Source organism: Stenella coeruleoalba (genome assembly GCF_951394435.1).
Source record: "Stenella coeruleoalba genome assembly, chromosome: 2".
NCBI lineage: Eukaryota > Metazoa > Chordata > Mammalia > Artiodactyla > Delphinidae > Stenella > Stenella coeruleoalba.
Genome location: NC_137147.1, coordinates 55,293,154 through 55,317,012, shown reverse-complemented (window position 1 = coordinate 55,317,012; position 23,859 = coordinate 55,293,154).

Genomic DNA, 23,859 nt, shown 5'->3' with positions numbered 1-23,859 from the left:
AATCAGAATGCCTATCCTCATTTAATGTTTATATTTAAAGCTTTGTACTCAGGTCTTTAATCTCCATTGTTTCCTCAGTTTTAGAAAATTCTCAAATATGTCTTTAAACATTGATTTTGCTCCATTCTCTCATTTCCTTCAACTGCATTTTCCTTAGATTACTGCTATGGATTCTCCAAATATCTTCTACCTGTCTTCAAGGTTATCCACATGTTTTAAAAATCTTTTTATTTCTACTTTCTAAATCATTTACATGTCCTCTTAATTTTCAAAGTTACTTCACTTTTTAAAAATTTTGTTTCATTTTATTTTATTTTTTCATTGTGGTATGAACACTTAACAAGAGATCTAAATTAACAAATTTTAAGGGCACAGCACAGTACTTTAAAATTTCTTTCCAATGTAATTGAGGAATAATTGACAAATATATATTTATTTAAAGTATATATATAACATGACTTGATGTACATATACATTGTGGAATTATTATTAAGATCAAGATAATTAACATGTCCATCACCTCACATAGTTAACTCTTGTGTGGGTTGGGGTGCGGTAAGAACATTAAAGATATACTCTCAGCAACTTTCAAGAACACAAAACTGTATTATTAACTATAGCAACTATATATTATATTAGATCCTCAGTACGTAGTCATAACTGAAATTCTGTACACTTTAACCTACATTTCTTCATTTCTCCCTCCCTGCCAGCTCCTGGCAACAATCATTCTATTCTCTCTTTCTGTGATATTGGCTTTTTTTTTTTTTTTTTCAGATTCTATGTACAAGTAATACCACACAGAATTTGTCTTTCTCTTTCTGGATTATTTCACTTTTCAGAACACCCTCTTGTTTCATCCATGATGTTTCAAATGGCAGAATTTCCTTCTTTATCTGGCTGAATAAATTTCCATTATGTATATTTTTATGTCATATACATAATATACAAATATTTGTATACTATATATATATGAGATTTCATACATATACACACACAAACGTATATACTACATTTTCTTTATCCATTCATTGATGACTCTCAGGCTGTTTTCATATCTTGGCTATTGTAAACAAAGCTGCAATGAACATGGGGGTGCAGTATTCTCTTTGAGAAGGTGATTACATTTTTTTCAGATATATATCCAGAAGTTGAATTGCTGGGTCATATGGTAGTTCTATTTTTAATTTTTTGAGGTACAGTCATTATGGAAAACAGTATGTTGGTTCCAAAATATAGTATTGTTAGCTATAGGTACAATGCTGTGCAGCAGATCTAGAACTTATTCATCTTGCATAACTGAAACTATACTCATTGAACAGCAACTCCTCATTTCCCTCTTGTATCTAGTTGATTTTATCCTATTTCTCTTTTATATCAATAACTGTATTTAAAATTTTCATATCTACTTGAATATTACTTTTTCATTTTTGACTTAATTGGTTTGATGATTTCTTTTATATTATTTATCCCTGTAAACATACTAAGATAGTTATTTTTAATTTACTGTCTGAAAATTCCTCTTTTGAATTTTAGATTTTGCTAGCTAACCTTCTTAGCATTAGATTTTATCATGCAGTTTGGAGTTTTTATTTCTAAGTTCATTTTACATAGAATCTCTCTCTTCCTCTCTCTGCCTTCCATCATTCTTTCCGTATTCCTTCCCTTCTGTTCCCTTCCCTTCCTTTTGTTGCCATCAAGTATGTCACCTTTCTATTTTATCTCTCCCTGATTACTTGTTTTGTAGCTACCGCAGTAGGCTCATATCATACTCCAAAAATGTATCTCAGATAGTGTTTCTGAGTGACTGCCAGATACTGGGAATATGGCAGACTCAAAAGCATGTTAACTCAGGTTCTGGTAGCAAGACTTGCCTCCCACCTTCCTGCTCTTCTCAGCTGTACTTCACAGTGGGTTTGGATTACACCTCACCCAAATCCCTGGCTTCAGTCTGTAAACATGGTTCTGGAGCTCAGTTTCAGAACTGAGGAACTCAGAGGAGTTCTTTAGGCACCTCCATATGACCACCTGTCATGATCTTGATTCCCACATACATATAGTCTCAACCAATCTCACTCTTTTGTGAGGGAATGCTGTTTCTGGTACATGAAGAAGTTTTCTCTAAGCTATGCTGTCTTTTAATTTTTGTCTTTTAGTCTATATGTCTAGAGTAGGAAGAATTTTTTGAATTGAGACAAGAACTCACTTGTACCATTCTGATCCATAAGTCCTTATTTGGTCTTCACAAGACATATTTCAGTTAGTTATCATAAATTGTATAATGGGATAATTGAAGTCCAGAAATCTTAAATCACTAGATATTAAGTAGTGGATCTGGAATTTGAACTGAGATAGTTTCAGATTCCAAAACCCATTTTCTTTCTAATCTACCAAACTTACCCTCTCAGAAACTAAACAAATGCATTTTTATTCCCTCTTTGCAAGTAAAGCCATAGCGTAGGTATTTGATGTCAAAACTGAAATTTTTACTCAAATGTTTCTTTTAAGTTTCCAATTATCACATACCCATCTTTTACTTCCTGGGGATAACCAGGAAAATCCCTGCTGAAAATAAGAGTTCAGACATTTCATATACAACCCCAAATGCTGTCACACAAGAGTGCTATCCATAGGGAGCATTACAGCAACAAAAAAAATTTTTTTGTGTGAGGAATACATTCCATAGTTTATTCATTAAAAGATTATGTATACTTAAAACATTAACTTTCCTTGAAAATCTATTATTAAGTCATATTTATGTATGGATATGTTTCTACATATATCTTCAATTAGATAGGAAATTAAGGAGTTAAAGGACGACAAAAAAGTAAAATATCAAACAACTTTCAGTTTCTTCTTAACCCAGTAGTACTGAAGTTCTAAAAATAGCATGATACTCTGAACAAACCAAACAAATTGTAGATAAAAATATAAAGCATTGTAATCAAACAGATATTAGAATTTAAATCCCTTTAAGATTTTATCCTTAAAATAAAATGTGGAAAATCTGAGAATTCATATTAGAAGGAACAGACTTCATTCACTCTGGAAAGCATTTCTTTTTTATTTTTTTTATATTACTGAAAATAGTTTAATTAAGCCAGACCAGTTTTCTTTTTCTTTTTTTTAACATCTTTATTAGAGTATAATTGCTTTACAATGGTGTGTTAGTTTCTGCTGTATAACAAAGTGAATCAGCTATACATAAACATATATCCCCATATCTCCTCCCTCTTGCATCTCCATCCCACCCTCCCTATCCCACCACTCTAGGTGGATACAAAGCACCGAGCTGATCTCTGTGCTATGTGACTGCTTCCCACTAGCTATCTATTTTACATTTGGTAGTGTTTATATGTCCATGTCACTCTCTCACTTCATCCCAGCTTACCCTTCTCCTGCCCCATGTCCTCAAGTCCATTCTCTATGTCTGCATCTTTATTACTGTCCTGCCCCTAGGTTCTTCAGAATCTTTTTTTTTTTCTTTTTAGAGTCCATATATATATATATATGTGTTAGCATATGGTATTTGTTTTTCTCTTTCTGACTTACTTCACTCTTATGACAGTCTCTATGTCCATCCACCTCACTACAAATAACTCAATTTCATTTCATTTTTATGGCTGAGTAATATTCCATTGTATATATATGACACATCTTCTTTATCCATTCATCTGTCGATGGACAGTTAGGTTGCTTCCATGCCCTGGCTATTGTAAATAGAGCTGCAATGAACATTCTGGTACATGACTCCTTTTGAATTTTCTCAGGTATATGCCCAGTAGTGGGATTGCTGGGTCATATGGTAGTTATATTTTTAGTTTTTTTTTTTTTTTTTTTTTTTTTGTGGTACGCGGGCCTCTCACTGCTGTGGCCTCTCCCGCCGCGGAGCACAGGCTCCGGACGCGCAGGCTCAGCGGCCATGGCTCACGGGCCCAGCCGCTTCGCGGCACGTGGGATCCTCCCGGACCGGGGCACGAACCCGTGTCCCCTGCATCGGCAGGCGAACTCCCAACCACTGCGCCACCAGGGAAGCCCTATATTTTTAGTTTTTAAGGAACCTCCATACTGTTCTCCATAGTGGCTGTATCAATTTACATTCCCACCAACAGTGCAAGAGGGTTCCTTTTTCTCCACACCCTCTCCAGCATTTATTGTTTGTAGATTTTTTGATGATGACCATTCTGACCAGTGTGAGGTGATACCTCATTGTAGTTTTGATTTGCATTTCTCTAATAATTAGTGATGTTGAGCACTCTTTCATGTGTTTGTTGGCAATCTGTGTATCTTCTTTGGAGAAGTGTCTATTTAGGTCTTCTGCCCATTTTTGGATTGGGTTTTCTGTTTTTTTGATGTTGAGCTGCATATATATTTTAGAGATTAATCCTTTGTCAGTTACTTCGTTTGCAAATATTTTCTCCCATTCTGAGGGTTGTCATTTTGTCTTGTTTATTGTTTCCTTTGCTGTGCAAAAGCTTTTAAGTTTCATTAGGTCCCATTTGTTTATTTTTGTTTTTATTTCCATTTCTCTTGGAGGTGGGTCAAAAAGGATCTTGCTGTGATTTATGTCATAGAGTGTTCTGTCTATGTTTTCCTCTAAGAGTTTCATAGTGTCTGGCCTTACATTTAGGTCTTTAATCCATGTTGAGTTTATTTTTGTGTATGGTGTTAGGGAGTGTTCTAATTTCTTTCTTTTACATATAGCTACTACAGCAAAATTTGATCCACATTTTAACACCAAAGTCACATAGCATGTCAAATGCTAGGAAGCATGGAGATGTTGTTCTTTTATTTTGACAAGCATAATCAGATGCTATAATGATAGCAAACATATATAAAATCTTTTAAAATAAAATCATACTCAATTTATTTTCCCTTTTAACAGTCCAATCATTTCATTTTTAATTAACTTGGCTACAACTTGTTTGCTTAATATTATGCAATAATGTTCTCTTAAAATTGATTGCTTTATGTCTCTACATATATATATTATATACATGTACCTAACACCAGAAAGCCCTTGATATGACTTATTATTGCATAAACATTTCTTCCTAGGGAAAAAAATTCTACAACAAACAGGTTAATTTACTCCCACATAAGGGAAGATAAATTAGTAAATTTATCAGTAAACTTAATTTTCCCTTACCACTCTTTTTATAAAAAGGCATCATGTACTTAAAGATTAATATATCTTTAAAATGAATATGGCTTCCTTCAATAAAAGCTGTAAACAAATCATATTTGAAAAAATGTATTGTTAATATTATAAGTAATTTATTATTATTATATATAATTTTTCAGAGCATCTTCTTGCAAGATTTTATACTTTTTTTTTTCAGTTTTGAAAATGCTGCTGCCTTGGAGACATTACTGATTTTCCCAAATGTCTCAAGCATTTGTCATTTGCTTCTAGGAAAAGATACTATAAAAATGAGCAGGAAAAAATTTTTTGTGAAGCTGCATTATTTTCTAGCCATTTTATTCCCAGGACACTAAACACTGAACAGTGATTCTTCATATCACATATATATTTTATATAGAATACACATTTTGTCCTCTATGTCTCTCCCTTCATTTGTTAATAAAGGTTATATACTGTATTACCTTTGCACTCTATATTTGTGTATACTCAACAAATATTAGGATAATAGTTGTTAATATGATGATGGTATAAATATTAATGCCCTGAAAACCCTTAAAAGGAAATTTTTTCCTATGACTTAGTTTTAACTGTAATTATTTAATTCATGTTTTATACATACACATCTATTTTAAAATAATATTCTTATTGATTGAAGAAATTTTAAGAGTGATATTTAGTAATATATATATGCATATACCATATATATACACATATATACATATATATGTATATATATACGTATATATATAAAAAACAACATAACTTTTAAAATGTCCTCTAATGATGTGAACTTAGGGAAATTTGTCTAAATATTTCAGTCAGACAATAAATATAAGACTAGTTAAGGAGACAGGTTTTATTTAGTGGGACCACAATTCAAGTTTAGTGCTGCCAATTACTTTTAGATCTTTGGCAACTTGATATTTCTAAACTGCAATTTCCTCATCTGAATGAAGAACAATAATATAACATATAAGGGTTTAGGGTTTTTTTAAGTGTCAAATAGGGTAACAGTTTAGTACTAAAGATACTGTTAGTTGTCTGTCTCGTTTGCTGCCATAAGGTTATGACGTAAGAAACTAAGAGCCTGGGTTCTGCAGTCATGTTGTCTGGTTTCAAATTTCAAATCTTACACTGTGTAACCCTGAGCAAGTTACAGTGATTAATAAATGTTGGCCTCAGTTTTGTTATCTGGAGCAGATGACCCATCATCAACATGGGGCAGATGATAACTATGAGCCCCTACTCATAGTGTTTTTGTGAGAATAAGATGCAGTAGTGGTTTAAAATACTTAGGAATAGTACCTGTTATTACCATAGCATATAACAGCTCCTGTCATACATACAGTAGATGCTGATTAAATTCTGTTTGCATAAATGAATAAAAGCTAACACTAATTTTTATATTTATTAATTTAATTTTATATTTTAAATTTATATTATGTTTACTAGTTAAATTTATTTAGGCATAAAAATTAAGTTCTTCCCATTTCAACAATGAAAAATTAAAATAAAATATAGGTCTCAGAAGATTCCCTAAATCTATAATCCCAGATGGAACAGAGGTCTCACATCAACTTGCTCTCTAGGCCCACCCTCATTCTATCCTCTGTTCATATTCATCTTAGTAACTGCATCACCTGACTATTTTCATATTGGCACGAGCTAACTCTGTTTCAGCTCTGGTATGCAACTGTATGTTTTACTCAGAGATAATTTGGTCATGATATATCTCTATTTGCTATTGTTTCAACTGCCTAGATGTTTACAAAGAAACAAACTCCTAATGGCTTAAAATTAAGTGTATATCTCCCAAAGTACATTAATTCATTGGCTCAGTCATGTCATCATGGGACCATGTTTTTTCCTTCTCTGCTCTGCCATCTTCAGTGTATCACCTTTGATCCTCATAGTAACTCCCATCTTGACAGGGTAACTGTAGCAGATCTAGGAACAAAATGAAAGTAGAGAGATTATTTCTGAATTATAATTTTTTTTCTGCAAAACGCTTTGTTCAAAATTCCCTCCTGTTATTTCTTATCCCAAGCATTGCTTCTTTCATGCATTCTTGACTGGAACTAAGTCATTTATCACCCCCAAAACCAATCACTTCCAGAAGGAATGATTGGCTTGCAGTTTTCAAGATCTAACAATGAGTCTGAGGGAAAAGGATGGACACCTTTGACACTCAGGGCTCTGCTCACATGAAAGATGGGAAGGAAGGGCTATTGCGTAAACTATCAACAGTATTAAACTTGAGATGCCAAGTGGCTTTCCTGGACTTCTATTATTATTATCATTTAATAATGAAAAACAGGTCTTTTCACTCAGCCTCAAGCAGTGGTCCCTTAGTTAGCTTCAGAGAAACTATAGGCCTCAGAGAACACAATTTAATAAATTTAATAGACACTGAGGGGGGAGAGATAAATTGGGAGTTTGGGATGAATATATATATATATATATATATATATATATATATATATATATATATACCACATATATATATACACACACACTACTATATATAAAATAGGTAAACAACAAGGACCTACTGTATAGCACAGGGAACTATACTCAATATCTTGTAATAACCTATAACAGAAAAAAAATCTGAAAAAGATACATATATAACTGAATCAGTTTGCTATACATTTCAAACTAAAAGAACATTGTAAATTGACTATACTTCAATGTAAAAATGCCACTGGAATAAATACCCACAGAAGTCCATTTCAGCTTTGAATCTTAGGAAAATGGAAGGAAAAAGAGAGAGAGAAAGAATAAAAGTTGAAGAGCTGCATTAGTTTCCTGTGGCTTCTGTGACTTAAAACAACAGAAATATATCCTCTCACACTTCTGGAGGCCAGAAGCCCAAAATCAGTTTCATTGAGCTAAGTTAAGTCAGTTGGCCTTGCTCCCTTTGGAAACCCTGGGAGAGAATCTGTTCCTTACTTTGTCCACCTAGCTATTCCTCTTCTATGTGCATCAATCTTCCTCTGTCTCTTTCCTGTAAGGATTTGTTTGACTACACTTAGAGCCCACCTAGATAAATCTCTGTCAAGACCCATTATTAAATCACATCTGCAAAGACCCATTTTCCTTTTAAAGTAACATTTACAAGCTCCAGGGATTAGGACCTAATATCTTTAGGTGACCTTTATTCAGTCTACTACTAGGATATATTGAATAGGACACATTAAATAGTCAAAAAAAAAAAATAAAGATTTTTCTTGAACACAAGAAAGAAAAAATAATAATGTTATAAACAATTGTGAGGCTTCCCTATTCATTGATATCTTAGAGAAATATATTTAAAAGAATCTTCATTAACAAGGCTGCCAAACAACTGATGCTTCTTCTTTAAATTAATTTTCAGTTCCATGCTATTGAATTTTAATGGAGAGGTTTGGATGGAAAAGAATATCAATAAATAAATTCTTCCTGTGTTACAAAACAAAACTGTATAATGTATTTTATTAGACTACATTTACCTTACATGTTGAACAAGTATATGTAAATATATAGATATGTATAAAGTAACTAAAATTTTGCATCAAGACACAACTTTATTTTGGTCTCCAACAATTCCTTCAAATACATTTACTGCTGTAAACTCTCCTGCCCTTTAATGTAGCCTAGAACAGGACAATAACCCCCCTGATGATTCATAGGTGTTAAAAAGCCCTTTTTTTTTTTTTTCTGTACGTGGGCCTCCCCGTTGCGGAGCACAGGCTCCGGACGCGCAGGCTCAGCAGCCATGGCTCACGGACCCAGCCGCTCCGCGGCATGTGGGATCTTCCCGGACCGGGGCACGAACCCGTGTCCCCTGCATCGGCAGGCGGACTCAACCGCTGTGCCACCAGGGAAGCCCAAAAAGCCCTTTTAATAATAAACAGAAATACATCTCAAGCCAGTAATTAGAACATTCTATCACACGTATGCTTACATATTGATGTTATAAATAGATTTAGAATTATACCTTCTTTTCCTTCGCTGTGCTCTTTTATGTGGTACATCTGAAGTGGAAAAGGGATCCCAACAAGTTTTTCTTTTCCACCTCTTTCCCTACACAACTCTCCTGCACTCACTAGAGCTCTGTTACTCTCAGCCAGGCTATGAGTAGATGGAGAGTAAAAAGTCAGAGGTAGGACAGTAATCCTTAGGTTAGGTACCCAGAGCACTTTGGGTCTGATGCAATTTAGGTATCCCTAAATTGCCTGGACAAGATTGTGCTAATTCATTCATGAACATGTTGTAGCTTTTCAGCAGTTCATTCCTGGACTACCTCTGCAGCAGTTTCCTTATAGGAACGCCTGTATTTTTATTCTAAGATGTAATTTCATTCCCCTTTGTGACCTACTGGGTGGTTTGGTGGAACAAAACCTCTTTGTGTTGGAACCAGCCTCTTTTTGCTAAGATTCACTTAGCCTTATTGAAAATGGTCCATGGTACCCCACCATGGACAAAAGATACAATGGAAACATTCAACAGTCCAACAAACTCTGAAAGTTATCTGGGCTCTGTTTCTAAATCAGTGAGCCCTGTAATATTTCATCTCCACCCTAGAATTCCTGAAGGAATAGGTGAGGGGTTGGAATTCCGACATCCATACATAATTCCACTATAATATTTTAAAATGTGGCTCAGCCATGAGTCCTTGATCTAGACTGCAATGGACATATTTACATGTTCTAATTTTTCCAAACCCTGATGAGTAGGATAAGAGCCTCATAGGGCAATTTTACAAAATCTCCCCTTCTCAAATTTTGATCTCTCTTTTATATTCTTGGTGGAGGTGCTAGAACTCAAAAGTGGTGGATCATTTTCTCTGAAAAGCTCCATATGCATATTGGTCTCACAATCATTTTGGTATCTAATTCTGTCTCACTGACATTTCAAAAGAAACTGAGCAAGAATGAGTCCTTTTTAATGTCCTGTTATAAAGGTTTAAAATGCAGGAAACTGGCATATTTCTGTATGTAATGGAAATGGTTGGGAGTGCTATATTTTTAATAGACAGCAAAAATGCAAATAGAAAAAAAAGATTTCTTAGGGTTTTATATTTTACTTTTATAAAAAAAGAGTAACATATTCAGATTGAACTGAGTCAGGCATCATCACATCAGAGTTACTCCACAGAGAGGAAATTAAAGCCTGAGTATTCCAAGTAAAAGGCACATTATAGCTTTTCAAGCACCTAATTTCTCTCAGTGGTGTGGGAGATATAATGACAGGTAGCACTTCTGCAACTTAAGTTGCTCTTATACATAATCTACTTTTAAATGGTGTAAACTGCTTTGCAGTTTTTAATTTTTCAATCTTCAAGGAAGTATAAGAGTAGAGCAATCATGTACATAAGATCATCATCATACTTTTTTTAGTCTTTCAAAGCAACAGTTTATGACTCTAATAGTACAGGGTTACATTTCATGATTTTTGCATTCTTAGATTTTTTTTTCTCTGGTTAGGTAAAAATATGTTAAATTATTTAAGTTTTTTTTTATACTAGTATATACCATTGAACCATATAACTTAATTAGGGTATGATCTGTTTGCCTTTAAAAAGAAAATGATATGTGTAAGAGAAAATAATATTGAATAATAAAAATCAATGAGTACTTTTTTAATATATGTGTTATTGCCTATATGGAAGAACCTCCAATATTTTAAATGTAAAAAATTATAATTTCTATATGGCATCATCAACTAATTGAGAAAAATGAGACTGAAGATCTCTAATACAAAAGAGGCAATCCTAATGAGTGAGTGACAATGACAACACATTTTCTTAATAAGTCTTTCTCATACTATAGATTTTACCCTGGATAAATTTAGAGATCTTGACTTTGATGATAATTGAGTTTCTGTGACAACAGTTTTTACCTAATTTGTGTTTTTTGAATGGAGAAATGGTGACTAGTTTCTTTCCTTTAGATTTTCAAATATTTTTTTCTTCTATGTATTTTTAAATGGCCCAGAAATAAATTGCTTTAACACAAAGAAAATAAAAGTCTTTTAAAATTAGGCAACAAGGTAGACAACAAATCCATTTCCTATAAATAAGGGAGAATAGGCTGATCTTAGAAGAATTTTAGTGAAAAACAGTTATTGCCTGCATTTGTTCAAAAAATAATAAGTAGCTATTCTATGTCAAGCACTATGCTTGGCACTGAGACAGAAAACATGCGTTTCCTAAATTCATTCAGCTTAAAAACCAAAAGGCCTGGTGACCATGACAATTTTCCCACACATAAATAAATATACAATGACAAATTATGATAAATTCTGTGAAAAAAAACCTGAGTAACAAATGAAATACCTGATTTATGTTGGAGTGTCAGGAGAGCCATACTCCAAGAAAACCTGAAGGATAGTAGAGCATAGCCAGGTGAAGATTTGATAACCAGTCTTTCCAGTAGTAGGATAAACATGTGCATGTCCTGGAAATAGGAAAAGGTTTGGCATATTCCATGAATATGTGTAGGGAAACAGCATATACAGAGATTTTCAAGGGACTCAAGGGGTAAATCTTGAACATCTTATTTTTTGTGATGAATATATGCATCTGGAACTTGGAAAAGAATGAAGGTGAGTGATAGAAATCTGGGAATCAATAACATGAAAAGACTTTACAATTTATGAGTGAATGGAATCACTGAGGAGCTATCAGGGTGAGAGGAGAATGGGTCCCTGAGGAACTCCACCATGTAGAGAGGGCAGAAAGGATGAATGTCAAGAGCTATGCAGGTTTTTTAGATTCCACATGTAAGTGATATCATACAGTTTTTGTTGTTGAATTCGTAGAAACAGAGAATGGTGGTTACTAGGAGTTGAGGGATGGAGGAATTGGGGAGATTTTAGTCAAAGTGTACAAACTTGAAGTTAAAAGGTGAATACATTCTGAAAATCAAATGCATAGCATTGTAATTATAGTTAGAAATACTGTGTTATATACAGTGGCCCCTTGGACAATAAGGGTTTGAATTGCAGGGTCCACTTATACACAAATTTTTTTCACAAAATCTGTAACACAGTACTGTATGATTTGTAGTTTGTTGAATCCAAGAATATGGAACTGTGGATACAGAGAGTCACTGTAAAATTATAGACACATTTTCAACTGCAGAAGATTGGTGCCCCTAACCCCAGCATTGTTTAAGAGTCAACTGTACTTCAAAGTTGCTAATAGACTGTACTGTAAATGTTCTTAACACTAAATGATAATTATGTGACTTGATGGAAGTGTTAGCTATCACTACATTAGATAATCATATTGCAATATATAAATGTATCAAATCAACAAATTGCATACCTTAAACTTACACAATGTTATACATCAATTAAAAAAAAAACTATGTAGGGTCCGAGATTTTGCCCCACTTACAAGCTAAATATTTAGCCTGAAAGAATTTCATTAATACAAATAGAAAACATGAGACTCTGACTCTATAAAGTCTATAAAAATACACTTTATTACCCATGTCTCAGCAAGTACCATGAGTGTCAGCATATTTACAGCAGTTCTCCTTACCCCTAAGTCCCACAGGTCAATGAGAATGGGCCCATATTGATGGCCACATATGCATTGGGCTGGGTTGCAGGTCAGAAACCCTGAGATTAGGAACCCGAATCTTTTATAAAGGATAAAATCTTCCTGCCTTTTGCTTCTGAGGGAGACAATACCTTTATTATACAGGACAATAGGCATACCTCCAATTAAGACAACATCCTGATCCTCCAAGGTTGTTTGCTATACACATATCCTTGTAAAGGTAGAGTGAAACAAAAAGAAGTTAGTGCCTCATATAAGATGTGCAGAAATGCAAAAGACCCAGGAAGAATTGTCTCTCAACAATGAGGAGACTGCAAAGGACACTTGGAAGAAGCAAGAAAAAAACAAATGTAGAAGCCAAGAGAGAGTGTTAACAGGAGGAAAAAAGCAGTCTGTGGTGGCAAATGCTGTTGAGAAAAAAACTCAGATAATAACTGAAGCATCCATTGTATTTAGCAACATGAAAGTCATTATAAGTGATTCAGTTAATATCTTTAATAGAATACAACAGAAAATGACGAGCAAAAATGGAAAGTTATCATACTTCCTTTTGTTGGGAGATTCCTGGTGATGCAGGCTATCTAAATGTAATAATTAATATCATCCCCATTAACTCTCAAAAGTGTCATGATTTGGACTATAAACTATGTTTGCTTAACAGAAGAGTTCATCAGAGTAAAACAAGAGCAGAGTATCTAAGGTCAGGGATGATAGAAACATGAGCTGCCCCAAGGCCTTTCAATAGGAGGATCTTATGGACATTTTCTGGGGAGGACTGATCAATAATAGTTTTTATATCTCACTATTTAAGTGTTTAAATCCTATTTAAAGGTTTATAAGTAGTTCAGTTTGGTTTAGCTGACTCTGCACTTGTTTTAATCAGCACTACCCAGGAGATATCAGAAGGACGAAAGAAATTTTTACTGGAGGAATCTTAATGAGACTGTATCTATCTCACTTGATGTTTCCTACACTGATCATAAAAAAAGTCCAATTTAGGTGGCACTGTAGAAGTAAAAGCCAGTTTAGGTTGGATGGAAATGTGACTGGGGAAAAAAAAAAAAGAAGACTAGAAAATAAATAGGAGACTTCATATCCAGACAATTCCTACAAAATATTTGGCTCTGAAAGGGGATAGGTGAGTATATTGGCCATAAGATCAGGGTGACAATTGGTGATTTCAAGGACTGATGTAGATGCGTAGAGGTTGAAGACAGGAAAGTCTATAACAACTCATGTAACTTCTCTGAGACATCATTAGTGGTGAGGATCCATGGCACACACAGAGTGATTGGTTCTTGGCAGGAAGAAGGCATTTCATCCATTGTAACCCAACGTAGAAGAAGAACACCGCTACAGATACAGATGAGTTTAGAGATTTGATGTCAGGAAGATAAGAAAGCTCTTAGCTGATGACATTTACTTTTTAGGTGAACTGTAAAATAAGATTGTATGCTGGGAATCAGGTAGGTGAGGGAGAGCTTTAGGATTAAAGGTAGAAAACACATGAAGTTGTTTCAGAAGCTAGAAAAATGAGGACAAAATAAAACTCTGGGCAATTCTGAGACCTCAATTCATATCAGTGTTCATAAATGTATAGTGTTATCAACTTGCCAGCTATAGGATTCATAGTGACAGTGGCCATATTTGCATCAATTCCAAACCAAATAATGGCATATGCAGTCTATTGATAGCATGTAAGATTTTAAATCCCAGAATATATGATTGTTATATCTATATTTTCTGGCTTCCTTTCTTAAAAGATATTAGTAAAAATTACTGGGTGGTTCTTTCCTTTTATATTTGAACATATGGTAATTTTAAATCTGGAGAGTAAAAATATTTTAGAAGAAATAACAGGATTATAAAAGCACTTTTGTTCTCTCCATAAGTCTCATGTCTCATGTATTATTCATAAATGGCAAGAATTAGGGAGCATTTTACTCTGCAAAACCAAAAGTTTCCAAGGGAGAACCCAGGAGAGAAGGAAATACATTGCTTATAGTGATTGTGTGGGCCTGGTTCAGAGCATTCATTTAGCAAATATTGGCTACATGAGGGGAAAAAGAGAGAGAGAGAGAGAGAGAGAGAAAAGAAATGTGTAAATGAGTGGGATAGAGACCAGAAAAAGAGACTAGAAGTTTATTTATTCTTTAAATTCTTATTCAGGGTATAGAATATTTATTTGGCTAGATTGTCCATTGGACACTATATCTCAGAAACCTAAGCATGATGTTAGGTGCAGGATACAAATTTATTTCTCAACATCTTCATACAATAATTATCCCCTTCTCTCCAGGCAGTAGTTCTTCATGGGTTGAGGGAAAAGAAGAATCAAGTCAGTTAAATTGCTATTGTAGGTCTCTTCATTTTTCTTCTCATAGGGCATGAGATTTAAGTTGTAGGAATTAATCATATTTTGTTTGAATTTTGTTGTATCATCTGTAATGTATATTTCTTGTTACCCTTTAAACTTTTCCCTCTTTGTATTATGAAACTGTCCACTTCCCCAGGAATCTATAACTTCTTCTTTAAGAAATAATCACATCATGTGAGAGTTCCCACTCAGGCCTGTGGCTGGTTGTATAAGAGTGAATTTAAAACTTATTCATATCTCTTTATCAGTATTTATTAATAATTGTTGATTTCTGTCCCCTAAAACTTATCCGGTATACATGAGAAATGTAAACTCATCTTTAGCATAATCTGAGTCTCTGTATAAAAGCTGTGATATTACTTTGCTACAAAGAGATTATGTGCTCTTCTCTGACTCTCATTTGACCACATGTCATATCTTAAGTCAAAATGAAGAGGGTAACAGATACTGGGAATAGCTACTCTGTGGCTGTGAAGTTTTCTACTTCTGCTTTTAGTGGCATATAGTTACACTTTATACTTTATCTCTTCATAGATTTATAATTAATGCAATTATTGAAACATTTTTTATTTCAATATAGCATTTAGTACTGCTATAATTCCTACTTGTGCTGTTCTTGTATCTTATCCTCCTTTGGACTGATGTGAGGGGGGTTGTCTGTTTATCTGTTAGTTTTAATTTTAACATTTCATTTCTATCAACTTGTTGTGAATACTCTTTATTGTTATTTTAATTTTTACACTAGAGATTATATTATGCACCCCAAAATTAGTCTATATAAATTATTATTTTGTATTCTCCTAAACAACACAAAGATATTAGCATATTTTAACTTTAATTCTTTCCCAATTTATGTGCCACTTTTGTGTATATTTTACATATATATGTATGTGTGCGCACACACACACACACACACACACACACACATGCATGCACAGCCAAGCCATTACTGGTATTTTTGCTAAGTCATTTGTATGTATATTTGCCTGTATACTTATCTTTCAAATTTTTCTTTATAATTATTTTGTCATTTTTCTTAGACCTGGTGGATCTGTTTGTATCAAATTCTCTGATTTATTTTACTGAAATTAGATTCATTTTTACATTCAAGTTATATTTACTGTGTATAATATTATAGGCTGTCACATTATATTTAAGCATGAGGAATTGATTCTATTGTCTTCTATGTTCCATTGTCCAGTTGAATAACATGATCTCATTATTGTTACTTCTTTAAAAGTGATCTGCCTTTTTTCTCTGTTTTAAGATTATTGCCTTTGAGTTGACATAAGTTTTACTAAAATGTGGTTTCAAGTTGCTTCTTCCTCATTTTCTCTTGCTTATTCTTCTTTTATCCAAATACAATTAAGGTAGACTTTTTCACTATATCCTTACTATCTTTTACCTCTCTTGTATTTCCCACTCATGCTTCATTTGCATATTTTCCTTAGGCCTCTTTTCCTATTCATTTGAGATTATTTTATTAATCTTTATTAATCATATTTTATTATGATGTGTATGTGAAAATATAAGAGAATCCACATAGCAATAGAATTTATAGGTGAAAAATAGAAGATGCTACATGCAAAGTCAATCTATAAAACTAATTTTTATTTCTATTGACTAGTAGCAAACTAATATAACACTAAAATTTTAAAGTGTCTGTTAGAATAACATCAAAAATCATCAAATATAAGCCTATAAAAAGACATGCAGAATCTCTGTGCTGCAAACTAGAAAAAATTTTCTGGAAACAGTAGAGAAAACCTACATTTAATGAAGAGATACACATTCTGATATTATAATCTCTGTTCCTGATCCAAGTGCTTGGTTACATGTATGTGAAAATTTGCATCCCTACTCATTTATGATATTCATGCTTTTCTTAATCCATGTTACACTTCATTGAAAAGTTCATTAGGAAAAGCAAACAGGACATTTACCATACAGGACATATGAACAGACAATTCTTAGAGAAACAAAAAGGATTAAAACTGCAATGGATAGAGATAGATTTATAACTACAGGTATAGATATATATTCATTCTACACACTAAAATGACATGAAGAGCTTTAAAGGAATTACTTGACAGATCCCTAACTTCCATGAATTCCATTTTAAAACTGATCTACCAAACATCTGTCTTCAGCCAAGAAATTGTGAGGTTCTCGTTTTCCTCTCCCACTTAAAAAAAGCTGAAAATAGGGCTTCCCTGGTGGCGCAGTGGTTGAGAGTCCGCCTGCCAATTCAGGGGACACGGGTTCGTGCCCCGATCCGGGAAGATCCCACAGGCCGTGGAGCGGCTGGGCCCGTAAGCCATGGCCATTGAGCCTGCGCGTCCGGAACCTGTGCTCTGCAACAGGAGAGGCCACAACAGTGAGAGGCCCACATACCGAAAAAAAAAAAAAAGCTTAAAATAATATTTTTCACCCATTTTGAATTTAAGTAGCATGTATTAAGGTGTTAAAACTTCCAAAACAGCAAAAGAAAGATAACTTGAGAGACTGATATTTATAAAGCCTCCTGATCAAGGCAGCATGCACCAATTCAGCCTTCATGTCTTTCCCTGTCTCAGAAATATTTCTGTTATGGAAAGGCATTACATTAGAAACAGGATGTTTTGCCCGTAGTGGTATGTTCTGAATTCAGATATATATATTTTAACGTCTTTATTGGAGTATAATTGCTTTACAATGGTGTGTTAGGTTCTGCTTTATAACAAAGTGAATCAGTTATACATATACATATGTTCCCATATCTCTTCCCTCTTGCGTCTCCCTCCCTCCCACCCTCCCTATCCCACACCTTTGGGTGGTCACAAAACCACCGAGCTGATCTCCCTGTGCTATGCCGCTGCTTCCCACTAGCTATCTATTTTACGTTTGGTAGTGTATATATGTCCATGCCACTCCCTTACTTTGTCACAGCTTACCCTTTCCCCTCCCCATATCCTCAAGTCCATTCTCTAGTAGGTCTGTGTCTTTATTCCCGTCCTACGCCCAGGTTCTTCATGACTTTTTTTTTTTCTTAGATTCCATATATATGCGTTAGCATATGGTATTAGTTTTTCTCTTTCTGACTTACTTCACTCTGTATGACAGACTCTAGGTTCATCCAGCTCACTACAAATAACTCAATTTCGTTTCTTTTTATGGCTGAGTAATATTCCATTGTATATATGTGCCACATCTTCTTTATCCATTCATCCGATGATGGGCACTTAGGTTGCTTCCACATTCTGGCTATTGTAAATAGAGCTGCAATAAACATTTTGTTACATAACTATTTTTGAATTATGGTTTTATCAGGGTATATGCCCAGTAGTGGGATTGCTGGGTCATAGGGTAGTTCTATTTTCAGTTTTTAAAGGAACCTCCATACTGTTCTCCATAGTGGCTGTATCAATTTACATTCCCACCAACAGTGCAAGAGTGTTCCCTCTTCTCCACACCCTCTCCAGCAATTGTTGTTTCTAGATTTTTTGATGATGGCCATTCTGACCGGGGTGAGATGATATCTCATTGTAGTTTTGATTTGCATTTCTCTAATGATTAATTATGTTGAGCATTCTTTCATATGCTTGTTGGCAATCTGTATATCTTTGGAGAAATGTCGATTTAGGTCTTCTGCCCATTTTTGCATTCGGTTGCTTGTTTTTTTGTTATTGAGCTGCATGAGCCTCTTGTAAATTTTGGAGATTACTCCTTTGTCAGTTGCTTCATTTGCAAATATTTTCTCCCATTCTGAGGGTTGTCTTTTGGTCTTGTGTATGGTTTCCTTTGTTGTGCAGAAGCTTTTAAGTTTCATTAGGTCCGATTTGTTTATTTTTGTTTTTATTTCCATTTCTCTAGGAGGTGGGTCAAAAAGGACCATGCTGTGATTTATGTCATAGAGTGTTCTGCCTATGTTTTCCTCTAAGAGTTTGATAGTGTCTGGCCTTACATTTAGGTCTTTAATCCATTTGGAGTTTATTTTTGTGTATGGTGTTAGGGAGTGTTCTAATTTCATACTTTTAGATGTACCTGTCCAGTTTTCCCAGCACCATTTATTGAAACGGCTGTCTTTTTGACATTGTATATTCTTGCCTCCTTTATCAAAGATAAGGTGACCATATGTGCATGGGTTTATCTCTGGGCTTTCTATACTGTTCCATTGATCTATATTTTTCTTTTTGTGCCAGTACCATACTGTCTTGATTATTGTAGCTTTGTAGTATAGTCTGAGTCAGGAAGCCTGATTCCTCCAGCTCCATTTATCTTTCTCAAAATTGCTTTGGCTATTCAGGGTCTTTTGTATTTCCATACAAATTGTGAAATGTTTTATTCTAGTTCTGTGAAAAATACCAGTGGTAGTTTGCTAGGGATTGCATTGAATATGTAGATTGCTTTGGATGGTAGAGTCATTTTCACAATGTTGATTCTTCCAATCCAAAACATGGTATATATCTCCATCTATTTGTATCATCTTTAATTTCTTTCATCAGTGTCTTATAATTTTCTGTATACAGGTCTTTTGTCTCCTTAGGTAGGTTTATTCCTAGATATTTTATTCTTTTTGTTGCAGTGGTAAATGGGAGTGTTTTCTTAATTTCACTTTCAGATTTTCATCATTAGTTTATAGGAATGCCAGAGATATCTGTGCATTAATTTTGTATCCTGCTACTTTACCAAATTCATTGATTAGATCTAGTAGTTTTCTGGTATCATCTTTAGGATTCTCTATGTGTAGTATCATGTCATCTGCAAACAGTGATAGCTTTTCTTCTTCTTTTCCGATTTGGATTCCTTTTATTTCTTTTTCTTCTCTGCTTGCTGTGGCTATAACTTCCAAAACTATGTTGAATAAGAGTGGTGAGAGTGGGCAATCTTGTCTTGTTCCTGATCTTAGTGGAAATGCTTTCAGTTTTTCACCATTGGGGCCAATGTTGGCTTTGGGGTTGTCATATATGGCCTTTATTATGTTGAGGAAAGTTCCCTCTATGCCTACTTTCTGCAGGGTTTTTATCACAAATAGGTGTTGAATTTTGTCAAAAGCTTTCTCTGCATCTATTGAGATGATCATATGGTTTTTCTCCTTCAATTTGTTAATATGGTGTATCACGTTGATTGATTTGCATATATTGAAGAATCCTTGCATTCCTGGGATAAACCCCACTTGATCATGGTGTATGATGCTTTTTATGTGCTGTTGGATTCTGTTTGCTAGTATTTTGTTGAGGATTTTTGCATCTATGTTCATCAGTGATATTGGCCTGTAGTTTTTTTTCTTTGTGACATGTTTGTCTGGTTTTGTTATCAGGATGATGGTGGCCTTGTAGAATGAATTTTGGAGTGTTCCTCTCTCTGCTATATTGTGGAAGAGTTTGAGAAGGATAGGTGTTAGGTCTTCTCTAAATGTTTGATAGAATTCACCTGTGAAGCCATCTGGTCCTGGGCTTTTGTTTGTTGGAAGATTTTTAATCACAGTTTCAATTTCAGTGTTTGTGATTGGTCTTTTCATATTTTCTATTTCTTCTTGGTTCAGTCTTGGCAGGTTGTGCATTTCTAAGAATTTGTCCATTTCTTCCAGGTTGTCCATTTTATTGGCATAGAGTTGCTTGTAGTAATGTCTCATGATCCTTTGTATTTCTGCAGTGTCAGTTGTTACTTCTCCTTTTTCATTTCTAATTCTATTGATTTGCGTCGTCTCCCTTTTTTTCTTGATGAGCCTGGCTAATGGTTTATCAATTTTGGTTATCTTCTCAAAGAACCAGCTTTTAGTTTTATTGATCTTTGCTATCATTCCCTTATTTCTTTTTCATTTATTTATGATCTGATCTTTATGATTTCTTTCCTTATGCTAACTTTGGGGTTTTTTTGTTCTTCTTTCTCTAATTGCTTTAGGTGCAAGGTTAGGTTGTTTATTTGAGATGTTTCCTGTTTCTTAAGGTAGGATTGTATTGCTATAAACTTCCCTCTTAGAACTGCTTTTGCTGCATTGCATAGGTTTTGGGTCATCGTGTCTCCATTGTCATTTGTTTCTGGATATTTTTTTTATTTCTTCTTTGAATTCTTCAGTTATCACTTGGTTATTAAGTAGTGTATTGTTTAGGCTCCATGTGTTTGTATTTCTTACAGATCTTTTCCTGTAATTGATATCTAGTTTTATAGCATTGTGGTCAGAAAAGATACTTGATATGATTTCAGTTTTCTTAAATTTACCAAGGCTTGATTTGTGACCCAAGATATGATCTATCCTGGAGGATGTTCCATGAGCACTTGAGAAAAATGTGTATTCTGTTGTTTTTGGATGGAATGTCCTATAAATATCAATTAAGTTATCTTGTTTAATATATCATTTAAAGCTTGTGTTTCCTTATTTATTTTCATTTTGGATGATCTGTCCATTGGTGAAAGTGGGGTGTTAAATTCCCCTACTGTGATTGTGTTACTGTCAATTTCCCCTTTTATGACTGTTAGTATTTGCCTTATGTATTGAGGTGCTCCTTTGTTGGGTGCATAAATATTTACAATTGTTATATCTTCTACTTGGATCAATCCCTTTATCATTATGTAGTGGCCTTCTTTTTCTCTTGTAATAGTCTTTATTTTAAAGTCTATTTTGTCTGATATGAGAATTGGTACTCCTGCTTTCTTTTGATTTCCATTTGCATGGAATACCTTTTTCCGTCCCCTCACTTTCAGGCTGTATGTGTCCCTAGGCCTGAAGTGGGTCTCTTGTAGACAGCACATATACAGGTCTTGTTTATGTATGCATTCAGCCAGTCTGTGTCTTTGGTGGGAGCACTTAATCCATTTACATTTAAGGTAATTATCGATATGTATGTTCCTATTCCCATTTTCTTAATTGTTTTGGGTTTGTTATTTAGGTCTTTTCCTTCTCTTGTGTTTGTTGCCTAGAGAAGTTCCTTTAGCATTTGTTGTAAAGCTGGTTTGGTGGTGCTGAACTCTCTCAGCTTTTGCTTGTCTGTAAAGGTTTTAATTTCTCCATCAAATCTGAATGAGATCCTTGCTGGGTAGAGTAATCTTGGTTGTATGTTTTTCTCCTTCATCACTTTAAATATGTCCTGTCACTCCCTTCTGGCTTGCAAAGTTTCTGCTGAAAGATCTGCTGTTAACCTTATGGGGATTCCCTTGTGTGTTATTTGTTGTGTTTCCCTTGCTGCTTTTAATATGTTTTCTCTGTATTTAATTTTTGATAGTTTGACTAATATGTGTTTTGGCGTGTTTCTCCTTGGATTTATCCTGTATGGGACTCTCTATGCTTCCTGGACTTGATTAAGTAGTTCCTTTCCCATATTAAGGAAGTTTTCAACTGTAATCTCTTCAAATATTTTCTCAGTCCCTTTCTTTTTCTCTTCTTCTTCTGGGACCCCTATAATTCAAATGTTGGTGTGTTTAATGTTGTCCCAGAGGTCTCTGAGACTGCCCTCAGTTCTTTTCATTCTTTTGTTTTTTTTCTGCTCTGCAGTAGTTATTTCCACTATTTTACTTTCCAGGTCACTTATCCATTCTTCTATCTCAGTTATTCTGCTATTGATGCTTTCTAGAGTGTTTTTAAGTTCATTTACTGTGTTGTTCATCATTGCTTGTTTCCTCTTTAGTTCTTCTTCCAGGTCCTTGTTAAATGTTTCTTGCATTTTCTCTATTCTGTTTCCAAGATTTTGGATCATCTTTCCTATCATTATTCTGAATTCCTTTTCAGGTAGACTGCCTATTTCCTCTTCATTTGCTAGGTCTGGTGGGTTTTTACCTTGCTCCTTCATCTGCTGTGTGTTTTTCTGTCTTCTCATTTTGTTTATCTTACTGTGCTTGGGGTCTCCTTTTTTGCAGGCTTCAGGTTCGTAGTTCCCATTGTTTTTGGTGACTGTCCCCAGTGGCTAAGTTTGGTTCAGTGGGTTGTGTAGGCTTCCTGGTGGAGGGGACTAGTGCCTGTGTTCTGGTGAATGAGGCTGGATCTTGTCTTTCTGGTGGGCAGGTCCATGTCTGGTGCTGTGTTTTGGGGTATCTGTGGCCTTATTATGATTTTAGGCAGCCTGTCTGCTAATGGATGGGGCTGTGTTCCTGTCTTGCTAGTTGTTTGGCATAGGGTTGTCCAGCACTATAGCTTGCTGGTCATTGAGTGAAGTTGGGTCTTGGCGTTGAGATGGAGATCTCTGGGAGATTTTTGCCATTTGATGTTGCGTGGAGCTGGGAGGTCTCTTTTGGACCAGTGTCCTGAATTTGGCTGTCCCACCTTAGAGGCACAGCCCTTATTCCTGGCTGGAGCACCAAGAGCCTTTCATCCATACAGCTCAGAATAAAAGGGAGAAAAAACAGACAGACAGAAAGAAAGAAAGAAAGAATAAAAGAAAGGAAGGAAGGAAGGAAAGAGAGAGAGAGAGAAAGAAAGAAAGAAAGGATAAAATAAAATAAAGATAAAATAAAGTTATTAAAATAAAAAATAATTATTAAGAAAAAAACTTTTTAAAGTGAAAACAAAGAAAAAACAATGGATGGACAGATCCCTAGGACAAATGGTGAAAGCAAAGCTATACAGACAAAATCTCACACAGAAGCATACACATACACACTCACAAAAAGAGGAAAAGGGGAAAAAATAATATATCTTGCTCCCAAAGTCCACCTCTTCAATTTGGGATGATTCGTTGTCTATTCAGGTATTTCACCGATGCAGGGTACATCAATTTGATTGTGGAGATTTAATCTGCTGCTCCTGAGGCTGCTGGGAGAGTTTTCCCTTTCTCTTCTTTGTTTGCACAGCTCCCGTGGTTCAGCTTTGGA